Below are 23,701 nucleotides of genomic sequence, written 5' to 3' on the forward strand. Positions count from 1 at the left end.
GGCGAATTCATAGATACTAAACATGGTATGATTCCATATGGCAAGATGACAGGAATGGGTTCCATCATAAGCATGCATAGAATAGTCTAAAAATATCAAAGACAACATACACCATGACCTGAGGGATTTGTGTGTTCATTCAAAGAAAGAATGAACTATGAATGATCTATTTTCCTATGAATTAATTAGTAGAAAAGTCAATTTCTACTGTGCATTGTGCCTCTTGCTATGGAACATGCAGTGATTTTCCCTACTTACATTCCTGTGGGTCATAAAACCAGTGATATCAGCATTAGTTGCCATGGGGACCAGGGGGGCCTGGTGTCGTTGCAGACATCCTGGCACCCAGTTTATTGGGTGAGGGGACTGTGACGATTTGTTAATCTAATGAATAACTGATTTGTTAAATCAAATGAAAAATTGTGTTTTTGATTGGTCCAGACACTACAATACATACATACATATAGTTATTGTATTTGACATTTCTGTCACTAATGAAATGATGGCTACGCCCCTGGTGTGACAAAATGTTAGCCTATACATAATACTTTTAAAGCTATTTTTTTAAATCTTGGCTTACATACATTTTTACGTATGCCATGTCATGCCATAGCATCATTAAACTAGCATCTAACAATGGACAAATGTGTTTTTCCCCTCTAACCTATGGTTCTGTAACCATAAGGGCTGCTGTGTAATTTGCCCCTTGACTAAGCATTTAAAGAATTTAGGGGAAGCATTTAAATAATCCTGTGAGTGCACTTAAAGAATGCAGAATTGAATCATTATAATCGAATCGAATTTAATTGTGAATCGAATCTAATTGAATCGTTCTAAATTTGCAAAAATCGAAAACCTATGAATCGTGAATCGAATTGAATCGCTGTCTACCCAAAGATTCACAGCCCTAGTACATACACATTATATCAAAAGCCTACAAAGGGCACCAATGGCCAGACAATCGTTTCTACATGTCACTTTGCGATCTAATCCTTTTATGGCTAAACAACATTTAATTCAAATGTCCACTTAATCTTGAATATTTGGCCATTTCTTTATGACAGAAATGCTACAGCAATCGTAAATCCTTGAATGTGGACATCAAAAGCCATTTTTCTGAGTTTTTCATTACGTTCAGCTGTTTCACTGAAATAATCTGTTCAGCTTTTCCCCCATATGCGGCGTGAATTAAACAAGGGTTCATGATCAGCCCTTTCGATGCCCCGCCTTCTCAGTTTCGCATTAGCCCATTGGAGGGGCTACTACGAAAATTGTGGGGTAAGAAACAGGCGAGGCTTAACCATTCGATGCTGTGTGCTCCTGTTGAATGTCGGCGAGAGTCTCCCGGCCACAAAACTTTACCTTTCCGTTCAACGGTTGGTGAGGCTCAGCTGTCCGACGCCATGAGTCTCAACCTCCTGCCAAATGGTGTCCGAGCCCTCTCAGCTAACTTCACGTCTTTTCCCCCCGCTTGGCGAGGCTTTCCCCTTCGATGTCCTGAGTCTTGATCCCCCATCGGATGCTGCGAGAGCCCTCCCAGTCGGGTTTTCCTTTTCTCTCTCCCCGCCCGGCGAGGCTGATGCAGTGAGTCTTGATCTCCCGTCAGATGTCGGCGAGAGTACTCCTGGTTGGGCTTCTATATTTGCCGCCCGCAAGCGAGACTTATCCATCTGATGCCGTGAGTCTTGATCTCCCGTCGGATGTCGTGAGAGTCCTCCTTGCCGGTCGGCCCAAAGCCTTTTTACCTTGCCAAACCGAGAGGACCCACAGGTCCATCGTCCTGAGTCTTGATCTCCAGTCGGAGGCTTCATGGGCCCTCTCGGTCAGCCATTTTGCCCTCTGCCCACTGATTAGCAGGGGCTTGTCAGCCTGTAGGGCCCGTACACCGACACCGCAAGCTGTTCCAGTCAAGGCAACTCGGGCCCTCCTGGTAGGGCTATACAATCATGCTGCCCCTCCCCCATCGGCCGGTAGGGCTCACCCGTTCCAACGCTGTGAGCTATTCCCGTTGAGCATCGGCTTGAGCATCGGCTCGAGCCCTCCCGACCAGGGGCCCCAAACCACGTAGTCCAATACCAGCAGCCAGTAGGGCCTACCCTTCCAACGCATAAGTCGCTCTCACCGGAGTACGTAGACTTGCCAACCAGGCGACTTCTCAAACATCAGCCCCCACCAGATCTCAGTGCTTATTTTGGGGGAGGGGGGGTTCTTAGTCTGGCGGCTGTCCTTTGCTCAATTGCTTTTTGGGGGGTACTCTAGGTTCGGTCCATTCTCGAGCTCAGAGCCCTTCCCCGGACAGCACGCCAAATATGCATTACCATACTTCAGCTAATTATATGTAAGCGTGAACTCGTGAAATTATGTTTTATTAACAAGGTTTGGGAGGAGCGCGTCAGATACTAATTAACACAGGTGGAGCGCACCCAAGTTAATCAACACCATGGCATAAATACAGCTGACTTACCTCTATCCATTGACTCTATCAGCATCCCTGCTCTACCCCATCTCCTCACTTCGAGTTCATACTACAGTTATACAGGGGGTACTCTAGGTTCGGGCCATTCCCGAGCTCGGAGCCCTTCCCCGGACAGCACGCCAAATATGCATTACCATACTTCAGCTAATTATATGTAAGCGTGAACTCGTGAATTTATGTTTTATTAACAAGGTTTGGGAGGAGCGCGTCAGATACTAATTAACACAGGTGGAGCGCACCCAAGTTAATCAACACCATGGCATAAATACAGCTGACTTACCTCTATCCATTGACTCTATCAGCATCCCTGCTCTACCCCATCTCCTCACTTCGAGTTCATACTACAGTTATACAGGGGGTACTCTAGGTTCGGGCCATTCCCGAGCTCGGAGCCCTTCCCCGGACAGCACGCCAAATATGCATTACCATACTTCAGCTAATCATATGTAAGAATCACGGTGATAATACAAATGATGCATTAGGACTTGCGTTTACTGACCTAACAAACTCTTTTGGAGTCAAGCAAAACATCACCGGGCCCACTCATCGTTTTAATCATACGCTAGATTTAATTCTGTCAGGACCACTATCGTCAATATAACTTACGATTAGCATACATTTTAGGTTGGGGGAATGGTTCTGTTCTGGGCAAACACTCCCTGCCCATCAACGCAGCCTAGCATGGATAGGAGCAGGGAGAGCAGAATACCCCCAGAACAGAATACAGAACAGAACCAACATCAATGATAAATATAGCAGATACAATTAGTGTTCTACGTGATTAGTTTAACAACATGATTCAGTGGTCTGACTCGATGATATATTCACTGCCAAGTCCTGACTGGACGAGAGGAGGAGCTGGGGATGGAGGTGGGTGATTAGTTCCTGAGTGAAGCGATAGCTGCTGAATAAGGACTGAAGGGACCTTGTGAAGGGAATTATGATTGGTGTCATGATCCTATAGGTAGACGTTGATCAGCTGAGTGTCAGCTGATGCGAGCTTGACTAACATGGCATGCCAGAACTATCGCTACGCTCCATTTATATCGCATGGAATCGATCTTACTGATATAGATATCATACCTCAAAGTGATGATATTACTGACCATTTCCTTGTATCGTGCATGCTGCGTATTACTGATATTAACTATATGGCTCCGCGTTATCATCCAGGCAGAACTATTGTTCCAGCCACCAAAGACAGAGCAGTTGAGATAAATCAGGCAGGTTATTTGTGAATCTGTGTACCCATAAACACACATGAACTAGATGAAATGACTAGCAACATGGGCACTATCTTCTCTAATACAGTGTGTAGGGTATCAGACCGAATCAGACAATTTAAGATTTGATCAAGAACATAGTTGAAACACGAGGAGCCGAATTCCACAGAGGCCCAAGACACAGGATGTTCGTAAATCAGATCCTGGCGCCACAAGCCTAAACTAGCAGCTTTGAAAAGAACACTTATTGACAATTCCAAGGAGATTGTCAATTTTGGGGCAAGTAATCAAGATTAATGGTCATCCAAAGAACATCACCTCAGTCACCTATCGCTCACTAACAAATTGTCAAATTAACTCTAACTCCAAGAACCACATTCCTGTCTGTGCAACAGCAACCATCAAAGCACAGAAGGTCAGAAAGTCTGCCACAACCAGAAGGCATCACAAGAGAAATGCAACATAGGAGACAAAGTTTGCACCCCAGCTTCACACAGCCATGCCAAACTACCTCTGACTGTCTGCTAAAGAACTTCCTGCCTTGCTGGACTGATCCCCATTAGATCATGGACACTCATCCAAGCCAAGGATGCAGAGAGCCAGTCTTCACTGACATACAGGAGAAGGGGGGAGACAACACAGACTGAAACAGATCTGACCACACATACACTACACCATTAACACACACAACATTACCTACACCCAGAGGTAACCACATCTACTGATAACACATTCAACAAACATTTTCTTCCCACAAGTAGAATATCCAAATTTTAACATAAAATTACATATACTCACCATGAAGAAACATGCAGCCATCCTCACAATAGGTAGAACACCTGACACTAAGTTAAGGGACATGACACACTAGTTGCACATGACATCCTAGCTCAACAGTAGTTGTAAGCCATGCTAGGAAAACCCACGGCAGCTTTGTTTTTGTTTTGTTCTTCTTTTACCTATCATTTCCTTCCCCTCTTTCCTTAGTAGGTGAAACACCTAGACACCCTGCAAGGGTCAAAGGTCTGATATTAGGATTGACTCACCACACCTAATATCCGCCAGTCACTCTAAACTGAATGGAAGCCAGAGAGTTCCATGCACGATAGGTCAATTCATTTAATTGCAAATGATGTTACTAGAAAATTAACGGTAAACGTTTATATTAAGACAACCTAGAAGAACCAAACAAAGTTAACCACAAAATTTGATTGACGAATCAACGTACGGAACCAAATTAGAACAATTTCCAGATTGAACTAAAACATATTCAATTTACTAAACTATTTGGACTAATTGAACTTTACCACCTTTACCACCTGTAACTAATCATTTCTATGCATAACTCCATATCATGTATTGTAACCCACACATTAGACTATCATGTTTTAATCACGTATTGTGTATGTCTTTTTGATAACTATTGAATAGCTTAAGGGTTCATATTCATGTTTAGTATGTGTGTGTTTGAATCTTCTTGCTTGAAACGTTTCCCCCAATCAATTCTTTGTCAAATGTATCATATTCTTGTTATAGAAATCATGTCCAAAATGATACTCTGCAAGAGCGGGAAAACTCGGACCATGTGACTGATGAGACAACATTTGATTTATGAATTGGGAGGAGGAATATAGCAACAGCCAGAGCTAAGACAGTGTCTAATTGGTCAAAACAGGGCCGTTTCCAGGCAATTTGACGCCCTAGGCAAAATCTCTATTGCCCCCCCCCCCCACAATATATATATATATAATTATTTTCTGACACCAGTTACTTGTCACATTCAAATTGGTTGTCATAGTAACGACACTAATTTGTGGAGATTCAGTGCATTGAGTTCCACAAATCTGAATGCATTATTTGTAAATTGACTGTTAAGATAAACATTTTGCACAATTTAGTATCTGTAATATCATTGTGTTGCCACTAGATGCCTGTATAGCCCTATGTAACAATCCCTAGTGGCTAAGACATTGCACATAATTTACACATAAATTAATTTTATTACATTTTGATTTGGATACTATATACTATACTACTACATATTGTTTAGATATTATCAATGGCTACTTTTTTGTCTTTATATGTTTTTTGTTAAATTCTTTTGTTGTTGTTTCTTGAAACATTGATTTAAAGTGTCAGTTATTGCATTATTATTTCAGTCAAACCTATAAAACCCCTTTGTTACCCCAAACTACATATAAAAGCTTTATCAGTGGCATAAAAGTAACCAATGCAGCTACTTAATAATTTGCTACTCGTTAACGCGTTAACGTCCCCTTTAAATAACGTAATGCTCTGCCCTCTATGACGCTGCTCCCATTAAGCGCTGTTGGAAGTGAATGAATTGATTCAGCATTTCGACACCTCCGTAAGGATGCATTTAACTCGACAAAGCGGTCTAATAAAGGATGTATGGATCTCATGAATTAGCGAATTTTACTATACAAATATTTTTTTAATTGGATGTTAAAGTTTATACGGGAATATTACATGACACGCTGATCCTTTAACAATGCATTGTAATATCCATTGCAGAATTGATGTTATACGGCTCGTTCAATGAATCACTGGCCGTCTCAGTGATCATCCATAAAACAGTGATTCAGTCCAAATTCCCTATAAAATCATAAATTATTCCCTTTGAGCTAAATTGACCTGTTTCCCTTACAAGTGTTTCCCAACTGGGGTGCCGTGTAAAAAATCATTTTTTAATATTTTTAAATTGCTAAAATGTTCAAAAAAGCATCTATTATATAATATCCATTTATGATGTCACCAATAATTAGAGATGCACCGAAATTTCGGCTGCCAAAAATTAGTTCACCGCTCAGGTTTCACTTTCACGTGGTGTGACACTCTGCATATTATCCGCTCTATGCGTGTGTGCGCTCCGCTCAGTCGCTCCACTCGTATACTGTTCATGCGAATCGGAACAGCAAAGTCCACTCAAAAATTGAGCTGACAGGAAACATCGATGTAGGCCTAGTACAGTATTGTTTCTGTCTGCAATAGCCTTACTGTGTTGTAACATGGTGTGGTATAGCCTATGGGCATTGAAAAAGGTTACAGAAAACCCTACTGCACCATGGTACAACAGTAATATCCATTCTCTCAAGAAAGAAACTCATAATCTTGAGCGCAAATGGAGAAAAACTAACTTGGACGTTTTTAGAATTGCGTGGAAAAACAGTATACCCAGCTATAGACAAGCTCTAAAAGCTGCCAGAGCCAAGCATATCCGCAAATTCATAGAAAATAACCAAAACAATCCAAGGTTTCTATTTAGCACAGTGGCTAGATTAACAAATAACCAGACGCCACCCGATCTAAATATTCCCTCACTGTTTAATAGTAATGACTTCACTGATAAAATACATAACATCAGAAATACAACAACAAATTTAGATTCTACAGCGTCTAGTACTTCAGCTTCATTCATCGCACCCAAAGAAAAACTGCAGTGCTTTACGTATATAGGACAGGATAAGCTAAATAAACGTATCACTGCATCTAAACCAACAACATGCCTATTAGATCCTGTACCCACTACTGCAAGAGTTGTTAGCTGTAGCAGAAGAACCGCTTCTCAATATTATTAACTCATCGCTATCTTTAGGTCACGTCCCAAAACCATTCAAGCTGGCGGTTATTAAGCCTCTTATTAAGAAACCACAACTAGATCTTAATGAACTGGCAAATTACAGACCCATTTCAAATCTTCCGATTATGTCTAAAATTTTTGAAAAAGTTGTGTCTGCTCAATTGTGCTCCTTCTTGCAAAAAAATGATCTCTATGAATTTTCGTCAGGTTTCAGGCCCCACCATAGCACAGAAACGGCACTTGTTAAAACTACAAAGGACTTGCTTCTTGCATCAGACCAAGGCTGCATATCATTGCTAGTTTTACATTTACATTTATTCATTACATTTATTCATTTAGCAGACGCTTTTATCCAAAACGACTTACAAATGAGGACAATAAAAGCAGTCAAAACTAACAAAAGAGCAACATTATATAAGTGCAAATGACAAGTCTCGGTTAGCCTAACGAAGCACACGTAGCAAGGTGTATATATATATATATATATATATATATATATATATATATATACACCTTGCTACGTGTGCTTCGTTAGGCTAACCGAGACTTGTCATTTGCACTTATATAATGTTGCTCTTTTGTTAGTTTTGACTGCTTTTATTGTCCTCATTTGTAAGTCGTTTTGGATAAAAGCGTCTGCTAAATGAATAAATGTAATGAATAAATGTAAATGTAAAACTAGCAATGATATGCAGCCTTGGTCTGATGCAAGAAGCAAGTCCTTTGTAGTTTTAACAAGTGCCGTTTCTGTGCTATGGTGGGGCCTGAAACCTGACGAAAATTCATAGAGATCATTTTTTTGCAAGAAGGAGCACAATTGAGCAGACACAACTTTTTCAAAAATTTTAAGAAAGCTAGTGTTTGTTTGTTTTTTGTTGTTTTTTTAAATAAAAAAAGAAGATAAATATAGAATATTTATAGAATTAAAATAGAATAGAAAGTGTTCGAGTTAGAGGGTCAAATAAAGGTGGAACAGATGTGTTTTAGTCATTTCTTGAAGATGGTTAAGGACTCAGCTGCTCGAATTGATTCATCTCAAATTTGTCAAATGCACATTATTATTCTTTAGCTTGGGTTGAACAAATCATTTTTGCTTGGTTGGAACAGCAGCTATGCTAATTATGTCTCTATTTATTTCTCTGTTTCTGCCTAGGAATTACACAAGCTTCAGTCTGGATCCAGCCCTTACAAAGCCCTGAGATGACCGAACACCTGAGAAGAGATTATCCAAACCCCTCAGAGGACCTCAGATGATGCCAACCCTGAAACAACATAAACTACCAAATTTTGCAACAAGTTTGATTGCAACATGTAATCATTGCTGTTAATAGTGTTTCGTCTGTAATAGTCATCGTCTGTTTGATTACATCATTAACTGAATTTTACTGTACATTTCAGCCATATGTACATTCATTTGACATAGTTACCACTGACAAGCTACTACTAAATATATTGTAGAAACTTAAATTTCTGTAAAGCTGCTTTGCAACAATTTGTATCGTGAATAGCGCTATACAAATAAACTTGAATTGAATTGAACGACTCCGACTTGTTTAAAAAAAGACATCCACCATGCAAGGTAAGATGGGTAGATGTTTAGTATGGCCCGCCATTACATGATTATGCAATATTTGCATTTAATATTTGTGAGCATTTCTTTCCTCTCTGCTTTGTTTTTGTTTGCATTTTTCCATGTGGTGGCCATTCACAGCTGATCGCACTCCGCAGTCACAGTCTGTCGTCTGTCACCAGATTTCTCTAATTATTCGCTCTCTTTGCTTTGGCTTCAGGTTGTGGATTTTACCTTGCATTGCATTGACAACTGCTCTTTGGCTTTGACTCTCTCTCTTGCCCCTGAACTTGGTCCTGAACTGCCCCTGGTTTTACTACCTGACTGGTTACTGATCTCCCATCTGTGCTCTCTGCATTTGCCCTCGGACTGCTTTTTGTTATTCATTCCTGTCTGGTTAACGGACACCCTTTTAGCCTCAGCCCTGTTGGTGGCTCGGGACTCGGCGGCCCGACTGTTTAAGTTGATTTTCAATAAAGCGTTGTTTATTTGAATTCTTCGCAGCTGGGTCCTCTCTGTTGCGGAACCTGGCATATATATATATATTGTAAGCCATGAGCGTTTATAGTGCCCCGCATCCATACCTAAGTGCTAAAAAATTAGTTATAAATGAAATGCATCAAGATTTAAATTATTAAATTAGTTGTAAATTAAATGTCTTTAAATAATAATACAAAAACAAAAAGAAGAAGAAAAAAAAGAATAATAGGCCTACATTAAAGGGGTCCTATTATGCTCTTTTACAAAGTCTTATTTTTGTTTTGGGGGTGTACTAGAACATGCTCTCATGCTTGGTGGTTCGAAAAACGCATTATTTTTCACATAATTTACATTATTAAAATACCTTTCTCCCCAGCCTGCCACAAACGGCTCGATTAGTTCCGGCTTTGATGAAGGTCCGCCTTCCGAAAAACAAAATGTGTTGTGATTGGTTAGCTGTCCCAGTGCGTTGTGATTGGCGAACAGCTTAGACAGTGTTTCATTACTGCCACGCCCCTTGCTCCGTCTTTCAACAAAAACTTTTGGGCGAATGTACTGTACTCCCTCCTGTTGTGGAAGCTGTCCTCAGTAAAATGCGCAGCACACAATAGCAAATTGGGGTTATAATGCTCAGGAACAGAGTTAAAAAATAAATTGCAACCACTGTTTCCTGACATCATCTGCTTTCGGAAGCCCAAACAAAGACGTTTGGGCACGGAGGTGAAAAAAAACAGTGTTTCAGGCGGTCGCACACTGGACGAGAAGCGCAGCGTCACGCCACGTCTTTAAAATTCAAATACTTTATTTTCTATGAGTGTAGGCATACCGGCGGCGCCGTTCAGCGTCTGTCCGCGGCGCCCAACTACGTCGTGTTATAATTGTAAGAATTGTTCTAGACATGCCGAAAATTTTACGCTACAGCACAGCAGCTCTTCTTCTTCGTTTTCTCTGATGCACTAACTCTGCAGCAGCACTTCTTCTTCGTCGTCTCGTCTGATGCACTCACTCAACCAAGCGTTCTAACCACAACCTCGCCCCTCCCCACCCCCCAACCATTCAAATTTCTGTAGGCGGGAATTATTTGTAATGATATTCCAATGAGCCGCTTTGTGATATCCCAAACACGCTTTAGTCCAAACGAGCCGTTCGTTGTAGTTCTTGAAAAGGGATTTTTAAAAAACGAAATATCTCCCTTTGGAGTGGACTTTGAGATTTGTAACTTTCTAGATCTTTTTTATGCCCAAACATACACACTACACACTGACTAAAATTAAAAAAGTGAAAAAGCATAATAGGACCCCTTTAAAGACAGGAGGTTAAAGAGCTGGCTGTCTAGTGAAGTCACAACAACCTGGAGCTCAACACGCTCAAAACAGTGGAGATGATTGTGGACTTCAGGAGAAACTCCCCTGCACTCCCCCCACTCACCATCATGAACAGCACTGTAACAAGATTCCTGGGCACCACCATCTCTCAGGACCTGAAGTGGGCCATTGCTAAAAAGGCCCAGCAGAGATTGTACTTCCATCGCCAACTGAGGAAATTCAACCTGCACCAGGAGCTGAGGAAACAGTTCAACTCTGCCATCATTGAGTATGTCCTGTGTTCATCCATACCCTCCAAACAAGCCTGCACTGGCCCACGGGCAGCCCTCACTTATCCCCCAGGAAGCCCTCACTAGGCCCACACAGGGCCCGCACTATTAATCTACAACAATACATCTGTTTCAATTTAAATACTTTTCAGCTACTATAACTTAAGTCTTTGGGGAAAACAGTTATTATACGTCTGAAATGGATGCAGTCATCACATAGGCTAACTAATGTCTATATCAGGGGTGCCCAACCCTGTTTCTGGAGATCTACCTTCCTGCAGAGTTCAGTTCCAACCCTGATCAAACACACCTGTCTGTAATTATCAAGTGCCCCTTCAGATCCTAATTAGTTGGTTTGGTTGTGTTTGATCAGGGTTAGAGCTGAACTCTGCAGGAAGGCAGATCTCCAGGAACAGGGTTGGGCACCTCTGGTCTATATTGTCAAAAATGCACAGTAGTCAGGAGCGTGCCCACAAGGGTGGCACCCTAAAAATTAACTTTGCCACCCCAGTTGCCACCCCAAAGCAGAGTATGTGAGCGGAGCGAGGAGTGGAGAGCAAGTGGAGTGCAGCGTGATTTTGACTGAAGCAAGGATTTTTTTTGAAAGTCAAAAAAAATGGGAAGCCAAACAACCCAAAAGTGGAATGAAACAGCGGGGTATTAAAGTGTTCGCGCCACGCTGACCTGTCATCGGCGCAGCCCAATGGACTGAGCTGCGCGACCGACTCAGCGCAGAGAGGACGTGTTTACTAGCGCCACCGAACTGACAGCGCGGCTCTAATATTAGACTACTCTCAGCAGAAGTCTGCGCTGTTTCGTCCCACTTTCGGTGTGTTTGGCTTCCCATAGTTTTTGCTTGCTCCGAGAGCGTGTCACTGCCGCTCCATCACGAGCACAATTAATGCCAACAACAGTCCACAATATTAACTGTATTTTAGCAAGAATTCACGTGATAAAACCATAAGCTAGCTTGACACTGATGGATGACTTAATTAAAACCCTACAGATTCACTTTTAGTAGAGAGAGTTGCGCAGACATTAACTAATTTACATGCAGTCGCACTCTCACAAATGCATCTTACTGATTTATCTGTAGCTGTCTAATTACTGATAAAATAACTGATGAAAATACACTGTTATTTTCACCCTTTCAAAATAAATTTGCACTGCAAAAACTTTATTGCTTACATGCAATAAAATATTTTGATGCACACCTAGCTTACGCATCTATTTCATTTATATACAGTGGGGCAAAAAAGTATTTAGTCAGCCACCAATTGTGCAAGTTCTCCCACTTAAAAAGATGAGAGAGGCCTGTAATTTTCATCATAGGTATACCTCAACTATGAGAGACAAAATGAGAAATGAAAATCCAGAAAATCACATTGTAGGATTTTTAAAGAATTATAAATAAGTATAATTTATAAAATAAGTATTTGGTCACCTACAAACAAGCAAGATTTCTGGCTCTCACAGACCTGTAACTTCTTCTTTAAGAGGCTCCTCTGTCCTCCACTCGTTGCCTGTATTAATGGCATCTGTTTGAACTTGTTATCAGTATAAAAGACACCTGTCCACAACCTCAAACAGTCACACTCCAAAAACTCCACCATGGCAAAGACCAAAGAGCTGTCAAAGGACACCACAAACAAAATTGTAGACCTGCACCAGGATGGGAAGACTGAATCTGCAATAGGTAAACAGCTTGGTGTGACGAAATCAACTGTGGGAGCAATTATTAGAAAAACGAAGGCATACAAGACCACTGATAATCTCCCTCAATCTGGGGCTCCACGCAAGATCTCACCCCGTGGGGTCAAAATGATCACAAGAACTGTGAGCAAAAATCCCAGAACCACACGGGGAGACCTAGTGAATGACCTGCAGAGAGCTGGGACCAAAGTAACAAAGGCTACCATCAGTAACACACTGCGCCGCCAGGGACTCAAATCCTGCAGTGACAGACGTGTCCCCCTGCTTAAGCCAGTACATGTCCAGGCCCATCTGAAGTTTGCTAGAGAGCATTTGGATGATCCAGAAGAGGATTGGGAGAATGTCATATGGTCAGATGAAACCAAAATAGAACTTTTTGGTAAAAACTCAACTTGTCATGTTTGGAGAAGAAAGGATGCTGAGTTGCATCCAAAGAACACCATACCTACTGTGAAGCATGGGGGTGGAAACATCATGCTTTGGGGCTGTTTTTCTGCAAAGGGACCAGGACGACTGATCCGTGTAAACGAAAGAATGAATGGGGCCATGTATCATGAGATTTTGAGTGAAAACCTCCTTCCATCAGCAAGGGCATTGAAGATGAAACATGGCTGGGTCTTTCAGCATGACAATGAATATATATACTTAGTACAATACAATGCCAGCGTGAGCGGAGAGCTCAATGGGCCTAATTTTTATTGGGGCATACGCTTATTGTTGTCACCCTTCCCCCACTACTTAACTTTTTCCGGTGCCAAAAAAAAACAAAACACTACCTGCCATTACCGTGACCGAGACGATAATTTACATTAATTCTCATTTTGGTGCACAGTAGGTAAAGTCATTATATCTCTTTGATCTAAATAAATTACCTGAGTGGTGGTTATTTATTTATATTTTCATGTTATTTATATATATATATATTCATACACACAGTAGTGTAAACGGCAACAGTTAATGGACAAAGTATTGATAGTAACACCGTTGCTCCAACTGAGGCTCGCAGTGTGTGAAAGTCTCGCGGAGACATCAGACAAATCAGCACAACAACACACACAAAGAAACTCACAGGTTACAAAAGCATATATACTGCGAAAATGTCGAAACTTAATGGATCGATTGTCAGCTGTCAAGAGAGTGCTTGAGGACATTTCAGAGGAAAGTCATCCTGATAGGGCTGTAGAAGCGAAGGGGTTACTTGGTCAGATTGATTTGAATTTCACTGGGCTTTTGTCAGCCTTTAAGAAGGTTCTTGGTAGCACAACATTTTTATCAGACATGCTTCAGTCTCCTAAGTTAGATCTGTCAAAAGCAGTTGATCTCATTGGAGCTCTAAAACAAACCTTTGAAGAGTACCGTTGTGAGACTTACTTCAACAGTCTCTTGGATGAGATTATGCAGACATGTGACAACTACGGTATTTCTTCAGACATGCCACTCCATAAGAGAAAAAAACAGCTATCTAGAACACTGCAGGGTTGTGTCGTAACATCTACGGTTGGACAGGATGTGAAGATGGACAGTAAGGAAACCATTAAATTGCATGTTTACTACCCAATCATTGACTGTATGATTGGAGAAATAGAGCGGCGTTTCTCAAAATTAAACTGTTGGATCATGAAAGGGATCCAAGCACTTAACCCCTCAAGTAGCAACTTCCTGGATGAAGAAAGCATAGCCCTCTTAGCCAAAGCATATGATGCAGATATGGAGGACCTAAAACATGAGCTACATCAGACCAGACAAATTTTAAGCAGGAAAAAGTCAGATGGACAGAAGGTTCCTGGTACTTTGATGGAATTCACAAGGTTCCTTGAACCTTTTAAAGAAGTCTTCTTTGAGCTTTTCTGTCTGACAAAAATAGCTGTTGTGCTACTGGTGAGTACTGCCTCATGTGAGCGCAGTTTCTCTATACTGAAATTTGTAAAAACTCACTTGCGCTCCCCTATGTCAGACAGTAGACTAAGTAATTTAGCAGTACTTAGTATTGAGTCTGAGCGTTCAAAAGCTCTAGACATGGATGCTTTCATAAAATGGTTTTCTGCACAGCATGGTAACCGCCGAATTCAGCTCTTCTGATTTACTGTATAGAGAGTGAGTGAACAGCTGCTGATTTCCATGTTTGACTATTTGTGTGACTTACGTAACTAGGTTCGTAATGTTCAGTTACAATTGTATATATCTACTGCATTTTGGCATTGTGTTTTTATCTTACAGACTTCATGTATTTCTTTTAGGGCTCAGAATTTCCTGGAATTTTTCCAAAAAGACGTTTAATTATTTTAAATTTTTTTATGATCAGCATGTTATTGATTGCTTATCTTACTTTTTAAGTAATATGAACGACAAAAATAAAATAAAAATGTACACTTAAACAAAAAATGAATTTGTACACCTTAGACACCTTGTACACCTTGTGTTCAAATTTAGTAAACAAGTCATTTTATTTGTGTACTGATTTTTTTTTCAAAAAACATCTCCATACAGTCATTAAATAGCAGAGGAAAATTGAGAGGAACCAAGTGGATTCTGCTCACTATGTGCATTGCATTGAGTGTGATAAAAGCTCCATAGTATATGTTTAAAAAATATAATATAGGCCTACATTAAAAAATAAATAAATAACAACAAATACAAATAAGGCTCGTTTTATTGATATAAAATTTCATACTTGTCCCTCATAACCGCTATAACCGGTTTTACTTGGCAAGCCTATTTGCCACCCCTCATTCTTCTCTTGCCCCCCCTTTGCCACCCCAATTATAAAATCCTGGACACGCCCCTGACAGTAGTCAAAGGGATTTCAAATCAATGGATTTATTAAATACAAAATAGAAAACATTAAATTCAGGTTAATACAGCTACATATAGCCAAAAATGTGTTTTGTACTTTTGTGTATTTACACAAAAGTACAAAAAAACTAAAGAAAGCAAACAAAGCAATGTAAAATTGTAGGATTTTGACATGTGAAAGTTGATGTGTGCGAAAGTCTTATCTGTAGTACATCAGTGTCCAAAAACTGTCCGTAGCTGATGTTGACTGATAGCAAATGAATAATCCAATCTCTTGTAATGAAAACATGCCACAGCTCTTAAACACCAGACTCTTCCTAACCAGGAACAATCAAAAATAGTCCAGACTATGGTCTCACACTTTATATCCATATTCAAACTGGACCATAATGTGGTGACCTCACCAATAAAGAGTCCTTCTAAAATGCATACAAATAGGCTACACTGTCTTAGCATCAATCCAAACATAGGCCATACATACATATACCATCTCTGCAAAAAACCTCAGCAATGTACACTTTTAAATAGAAAAAACAACAACTCCTTTAGACTGGGCTTGAAACGACACATTTCTCAACCAGGACACAGCACATTGGGCCTCATTTACGAATTGAACGTACGAGAGAAAATTGTGCGTACGGTCGTTTCAACGCAAAACTTTAAACGGAATTTATCAATATGGACGTGAGCGGTGGCTACGATCAAATTTCACATCTGGTCTCAGCTTGTGTACGCAAGTTCTTGAGTTACCTAAACTTGTGCGCAGCATAGTAAATACGCTGGAGAATTGTAGAATGACAGCATTTTGTTCATTTTTATTTTCCTGACCGTCAAACGAAGCTCATTAGTCGATCATTAACCAGTAAATTAGAATGTCTTTTTTTATATATACTGTATACAGGGCTTTAGATTTATATGCACGAATGGCAGCGTAAACAAGACCATGAGGATGCAATCGCCGCATCATGCACCTGCAGCGCTTCTGTGAAAGGAGAAAAATAGAAATTAAGTCTATAAAAGCAATAAAATAAATAGGATCACACAAAATATATATAACAGGCTATAATATAATTAACAGATTAGCAAAAGGAAAAAACCCCCACTGTGCAACAAGTATAGGCTACGCTTGTTTTTGTGACACTCTTAATGCATTTTATTTATTTTCTTTATATCTTTATTTGATTTAATCCATCTGATCGCACAGGCGCCTCACGCATACACAAACAACATTAGTTCTATCGTTGCCTGACATTTCGGCCATTCATCATCAAACTAAAATGCAGTCAACCAAACTTAAAAGGTACACTGTTTATTTTAAAAGGTTTATTTTAAAATGTTTTAAAACATTTACTGTGCATGTGGATTTTACACGGATATTAGAAAAAGTGAAGTATAAAGCCATGTTTAGGCTACATAATGAATAATAGATGCAAACAGATGTTACAAATATGCAAAAATGGAAACATTTGGATTCTTGGGGTATGAGACAGGCTTGTGAGCCCAATGCCATTTCAGTTTTGCTTGACATTTGTATGCTGTTTATAATGAATGCCACTATAGCCTAATTTGTGTTTTATTTTATAGCTTAATATATACTTTTATAACTAATATATACTTATTTTTCATTCTTGTTCTGTTCTGAATACCGTTAAATTTAAAATATTTGTTGTAGAGTGAGCAGAACTAAATAGGCTGTTTATATTTACCAGTATTTTAATATACATATAAATTACATAAATTAATGTAGCCTAATTGTTTGCAATTACAAGGTTAACGGGTGTTTTTGGAGTAAGATCAATTTCTCTTTCATGAGATTACTTCCTCTTTTTGGCCGGGTTTCATTTCTCCGTGTTGTAAACTCTAGGGTCGAGGCTTCTAAACCAGGGTGTTTTTAGGGGCGTGATATTCAAATGACGATTGTTTTCTGCTGCCACATTTATCAACATGCGATTATTCGTACGATTAGATTGGCGGCATACGAATGTTTCATGAATCACACGTGAACTCTGTTGTAAGTTGATTTGTGCGCACAGATCTGCGCTCGTTTCTATGTTAGATTGATAAATGAGGCCCAATGTGTTCAGCAGGTGAGCCATGCTGGCTACTGCTGCTTGCTATTGCTAACTCCCTCTACCCATATGGCTTTACTTAAGGAAGCCTAAAACACCCTAGCATCCCTAGTGGTAAGGAAGAAAACTGCCCACAAAATTCTTATTAACAGGCTCATGTCTGTTACACCTCAAATATGGCTCGTGAGATCCTTTTTCCTGCAGAGTTTAGCTCCAACTTTGATCAAACTCACCCACCTGTGATTTTCTAATGATCCTGAAGACATGCTCAGGTGTGTTTGATTAAGGTTAGATCTAAACTCTGCAGGAAAGTGGATATCATGAGACAGATTTGAGGATCCCTGGCCTATATGAAACAACAAGTTCTGAAAAGGTCTCTTTTGGTTTGAGCCATTCCAGTTCAATTGAGTGGCTTATGAATGGCCAGTCAATGTTGTTTGCATTCTCCTAGTTCCATTACAGGGCTCCCTACACAAAACCTGCATGGGCCCAAAGGATACAAAATTTGCTCTGGGCCCGAACGTGCTGGCCCACACTGGGCCATCATTGGATTAATGTGGGAAGTCCCATAGTGTGGCCTGCTCACAGAGAGCCTGCGGTGAGCCCAAAGCTGTGGGCCTCACCTGGGCAAGCCCGCACTGGGCCTGTTTAGGTTTGGTGTGGGCTGGCCCTAGCCCACTGTGTCCGCAAAAATCCAGCATGGGCCCCGCAAGGACATGTTTGCAGGGTAACTGTCTGGCTTGGTTCAGCTACCAAATCAGACATCAAGAGAATACAACGGACAGTCAGGTCTGCTGAGAAGATTATTGGTGCCCCTCTGCCCAACCTCCATGAACTTTACATCTCCAGAGTGAGAAAAGGGCTAAGAAAATCACCTTGGACCCCACATTACCCAGCCCACTCTCTCTTCCAACTGTTGCCTTCTGGTAACATTTTTTTCTGAAATTTGTACATTTGTAAACTGCACACTTGTAAATAACATCTGTACATTAATTTAAACAATTACACTTTTTTCTCTCTACACTTCTACGTCTGTATATAGTGCATTATTTAATTTTCTGTTTTTAATGTTATATTCTAGGGGTGTAACAGTACACGTTTCTGTAACATACGGTTCACAGGGCAAATTCCAAATGGAAGTGATCCTCCCTATGCCTTTGAAGGGCAGAGCCCTAGGAGTGGGGACTTTGGAGTGAGCAGGGCACGTGTGCCATTATGTAGTCATTTGGAATGCACTTGGCAAAGGGAGCGACGTAATTTCCTCATTATCTTCAGCTGAGATGTTCCCGTGACAACGCAGCACAGTGTCCGTCAGCAGATGTCGCTGTTTTACTGGCATATGTCTTTTTATTGTTGTTAGCATAACTGTAGATGCGACTATGAAGGTCATTCCCCAGTCTTCTGTCAGTCTAGATATGACCATGGAGGTCATTTTCCGAGTTCCCTGTTTTCCCTGATATAATTTTTTTGTCTGGCCTAATATGACTAAGAAGGTCGTTCCTGAATTCCTTGTTTGCCCTGATGTAACCATGGAGGCTGATCTATATTCCTTCATCACTTTAATTTCTGAGTTTCAAATCAGCATTTATTCAACCTCGGAGATGGTCCTTGAATTTCCTGTCTGCCTTGATGCGACCATGAAGGATGACCACCAAACTTTCTGTCTGCACCAACAAGACCGCAGACGTTGTTCCAGAACTGCCTGTCTGCCATGACGCAACCATGGAGGTTGCACCCAAGTTTCCTGTCTCCCCCAACACGACCATAGATGTCATTTATGAACTTCTGACCAGCCCTGAGATTACTACAGAGATAAACCTGAGACACCTTGCCAGCCTCATTATGACCATTGCTAACCTCTCTGTATTCTGTGTTCCAATTCCCCCAAATCAGCTCCAGTGGTCTTCTGCTCCACTGTGGGAACCCTCAGTAACATCTGCATTGCTATGGGGCTTTAATGCCATCTGTACTGCTGTGGTGGACATTTGCTCCACTGTGGAGATCTTCAGCCCCATCCACACTACTATAGTGGTCTTCTGCTCCACCCAGGGCCTGAGCACTGTTGTGGTGGTCATCTGCTCTGCCGTGGTGATCTTTGGTCCCATCGCCTGTTCACTGGACTACTCTTTTGTCTTGCCCCATATACCTGTCTGCCACTGTTTGACCCTTGCCTATTTTTGACCACATCTTTTAATAAAAGCTTTGCATATGGATCTCCACTCCACTCTTAGTCGCTCTGTAACAATCTGCTGAGCATTCTGTTTATTGTTTAGATTTTTTTTTTCACCACCCAATATTTCACGGGTTTTAAGCTATTCTGATGTTTTGCTGGACATTGTAGTTAGTGGAGCAGCGGCGCTGATCAAACGCTTCAGGACGCGCAAGTGTGGGAAATGAGCTGGCGGGCTCGTGAAGCTTAGACAGCACGGATTTCGAACGGCGCTGCCTAGTATCCATCTGGTGAACCTCCGCTCTCTAACCATCAAAATGGACGAACTCCTTCTGCTCTCTAATAAACAAGGATTTTTCACATTCTGCTGCTCTGTGTTTCACGGAAACCTGGTTGAATGACGCCATACCGGACAGTGCACTACATCTGCTGGGCTTTCAGCTGTTCAGAGCGGATTACGACGCAGAATCAACGGGGAAATCGCGTGGCGGCGGGGCATGCTTTTACATCAATGAGAGGTGGTGTACAGATGTAACTGTGTTAAAGAAGATGTGCTGTCCCAATCTAAAAGGGCTCTTCATAAACTGTAAGCCTTTCTACTCACCACGGGAGTTTTGCTCGTTCATTCTCGTAAGTGTCTACATACCACCGCAAGTGCACGTGAGCCTGGCTTTACAGAAACTCGCTGATCAGATCACAGAGACAGAGCAGCAACACCCGGACTCTGTTTTAATCATTCTCGGGGACTTTAATAAAGAAAATCTCTTCTGTGAACTGCCAAAATACAGACAGCATGTTACATGTTCCACCAGAGACAGTAATATATTGGATCACTGTTACACCACAATAAGGGATGAATATCATTCTGTCCCACGGGCAGCTTTGGGGCTCTCTGATCACTGTTTGGTTCATCGTATACCAACCTACAGGCAGAAACTGAAATCAGCTAAACCTGTATTATGGACTGTAAAGCTAATGAAACAGAGTGGGTTTTACAAGCCTGTTTCGACCTCACTGATTGGAGTGTTTTTGAAGCTGCTGCAAACGATCTGGATAAGTTCACAGAAACTGTAACATCTTATAGCAGTTTCTGTGAAGATATGTGCATTCCTACCAGGACTCATTTAACTTACAACAATGACAAACCATGGTTCACTGCAAAACTCAGACAGCTCCGTCAGGCCAAAGAAGATGCAAAGTCAAAGGGACAAAGTATTGTATAAACAGGCCAAATACACAATGGAAAAGGAAATAAGAGTGGCAAAGAGGAATTATTCTGAAAAGTTAAGGATTTAGTTCTCTTCCAGTGACTCAGCATAAGTGTGGAAAGGTCTGAAAGACATCACCAACTACAAGACACCATCCCCCAGCACTGTGGAGAATCAACAACTGGCAGACAATCTAATTAATTTTATTGCAGGTTTGAAAAAACTCCCCACACACGCTCTGAACACCTCTCCACACAACCATTAACACCTCCTGCAACCCCCCTCTCCCCCACACCTGCACTTCAGCTCAGCCAGGTCTTCTGGAAGCAGAAGAGAAAGAAAGCACCAGGCCCAAATTGTGTTACACAAGCCTGTCTGAAAACCTGTGCTAACCAGCTGGCACCCATCTTCACACAGATCTTCAACAGATCACTGGAGCTGTGCGAAATCCCTTCATGCTTCAAATGCTCCACCATCATTCCCATCCCAAAGAAACCCAACATTACAGGACTTAATGACTACAGGCCTGTGGCTCTAACATCTGTGGTGATGAAGTCGTTTGAAAAACTGGTGCTGGCCCACCTGAAGGACATTACTGGACCCTTGTTGGATCCACTTCAGTTTGCCTACAGAGTAAACTGGTCTGTGGACGATGCAGTCAATATGGGACTGCATTATGTTCTGCAACATCTAGACAGACCAGGGACTTACGTGAGGATCCTGTTTGTAAACTTCAGGTCGGCTTTTAATATTATCATCCTAAACCTCCTCCTGCCCAAATTAACTCAGCTCTCCGTGCCCACCCCTGTCTGTCAGTGGATCACCAGCTTCATGACAGACAGGCAGCAGCAAGTAAAGCTGGGAAAATTCTCATCCAGCACTCGCACCATCAGCAATGGCGCCCCTCAGGGATGTGTTCCCTCCCCACTGCTCTTCTCCCTCTACACGAACGACTGCACTTCAAAGGATCCCTCTGTCAAGCTCCTAAAGTTTGCAGATGACACCACACTTATCGGCCTCATTCAGGATGGTGAGGAGTCTGCTTACAGACAGGAGGTTAAAGAGCTGGCTGCCTGGTGCAGTCTTAACAACCTGGAGCTTAACATACTCAAAACTGTGGAGATGATCGTGGACTTCAGGAGAAACCCCCCTGCACTCCCCCCACTCATCATCATGGACAGCACTGTAACGATAGTGGAGACATTCAGGTTCCTGAGCACCACTATCTCTCACGGACTGCTGAGCGAATCATTGTTACAACCCACCCTACTCTCCAAGAACTGTACTTATCCAGAGTGAGCAAAAGAGCTGGCAAAATCACTCTGGATCCCTCACATCCAGCACACTCCCTCTTTGAACTGTTGCTGTCTGGTCAGCGCTACAGAGCACTGCTCATAATAAAGCTCATTCTGATTCTGATTCTGATGTATTGCATTTTTCATTATAACTAAGAGATAGTTCACCTTCTACTCTGCTAGACATAAAAGTTATTCTAGACTGGACTATATTCTTATATCTCATGCTTAATACTCAAAAATACACAGTGCGGATATGAAGACATGCCCTTTATCTGATCATAGTGTGGTTTCAGCTAAGATCTCTCTTGTGTCTACACCCTCTAAGGTATCACGTTGGCATTTTAATACCACACTGCTACAGAACAAAGATTAATGTGCAATGCTCAAAGAAGAGTTCAGTTGGTTTATAGAGGTAAATGCTGGACGATCTGTGGACAATCCCCGCTATCTCTGGGATGCTATTAAGGGTTGTATACAGACCTCCTCTATTTACTTTGCATCCCAGCTAAATGAATCTAGATTGAAAGAAATAAACACTCTTGAGGCAAAATTACATAGGCTAAATAATTATCAACAAATTTCCAATTCTGAAGATGTTCGGCAAGAAATAAATGTGAAACGCACAGAATTAAACTCACTATTTATACATAGAGCTGAGTTTTTAATGCACAAGGTTCAAAGAACCCATTATTTAAATGGTACAAAGCCAAGTAATATTTTAGCACTTAGACTAAGGAATGCTGAAAAATATTCAAATATTATGGCAATTCAATCTCCTATTGGCTTGATAAGTGATCACAAAGACATAAATAAAGAATTACATTTTTTTTTATCAGAATTTATATAGGTCAGATTTGATCTTCAATAAGACTCTATGCAATACCTTTTTTTCAGGATATGACCCTTACATGTCTCTCTGAAACAGAGGTGGCATCCTTGGATGCTCCAATTTATTTGGATAAGTTAAAGGATGCTCTTACACTTATGAAGAGGGGTAAGTCTCCTGGATGGGATAGAATCCCTCCTGAATTATATATGTCCTTCTGGGATCAGCTGGGACAGCCCATGTTAAATAAGATTGATCATTCCATTTGAGTGGGTTCTTTTAACAACAGTACTAATAATTAATCAACATTCTTTGATAAGTCCTAAAACATTTTGTAATACTTCACATAGGATTTCATTATACGCAGATGACATCCTGTTATATATATCAGTGATACAAGTCTATTCATCATATTTTGTCAGTCTTTTAGCCAATTCTCTGGGTATAAGATCAATTGGAACAAATCTGCATTGATGCATTGAAATAATTTATCTGTTACTTCTGTCTTATCATCTTTATGATAAGACAGACTTTATCAGTTTTAGATATTTGTGTGTGGACATCTTTCCGTCTCTACACGCAATAGCTTTGAAAAATTTCCAGGGTATATATATATATATATATATATATATATATATATATATATATATATATATATATATATATATATATATATAGAG

General features: G+C 40.9%; 1 protein-coding gene across 1 annotated transcript in view; it reads right to left on the bottom strand.

Annotated features, from left to right (window-relative positions):
• LOC107565717 (solute carrier family 2, facilitated glucose transporter member 4) overlaps positions 1–23,701 on the bottom strand; it is a 71,704-nt gene that overhangs the window by 40,379 nt on the left and 7,624 nt on the right. The gene's annotated exons all lie outside the window — the stretch shown is intronic.

The sequence above is a fragment of the Sinocyclocheilus grahami genome, unplaced genomic scaffold, assembly GCF_001515645.1.
Source record: "Sinocyclocheilus grahami isolate Dianchi unplaced genomic scaffold, SAMN03320097.WGS_v1.1 scaffold1020.1, whole genome shotgun sequence".
NCBI lineage: Eukaryota > Metazoa > Chordata > Actinopteri > Cypriniformes > Cyprinidae > Sinocyclocheilus > Sinocyclocheilus grahami.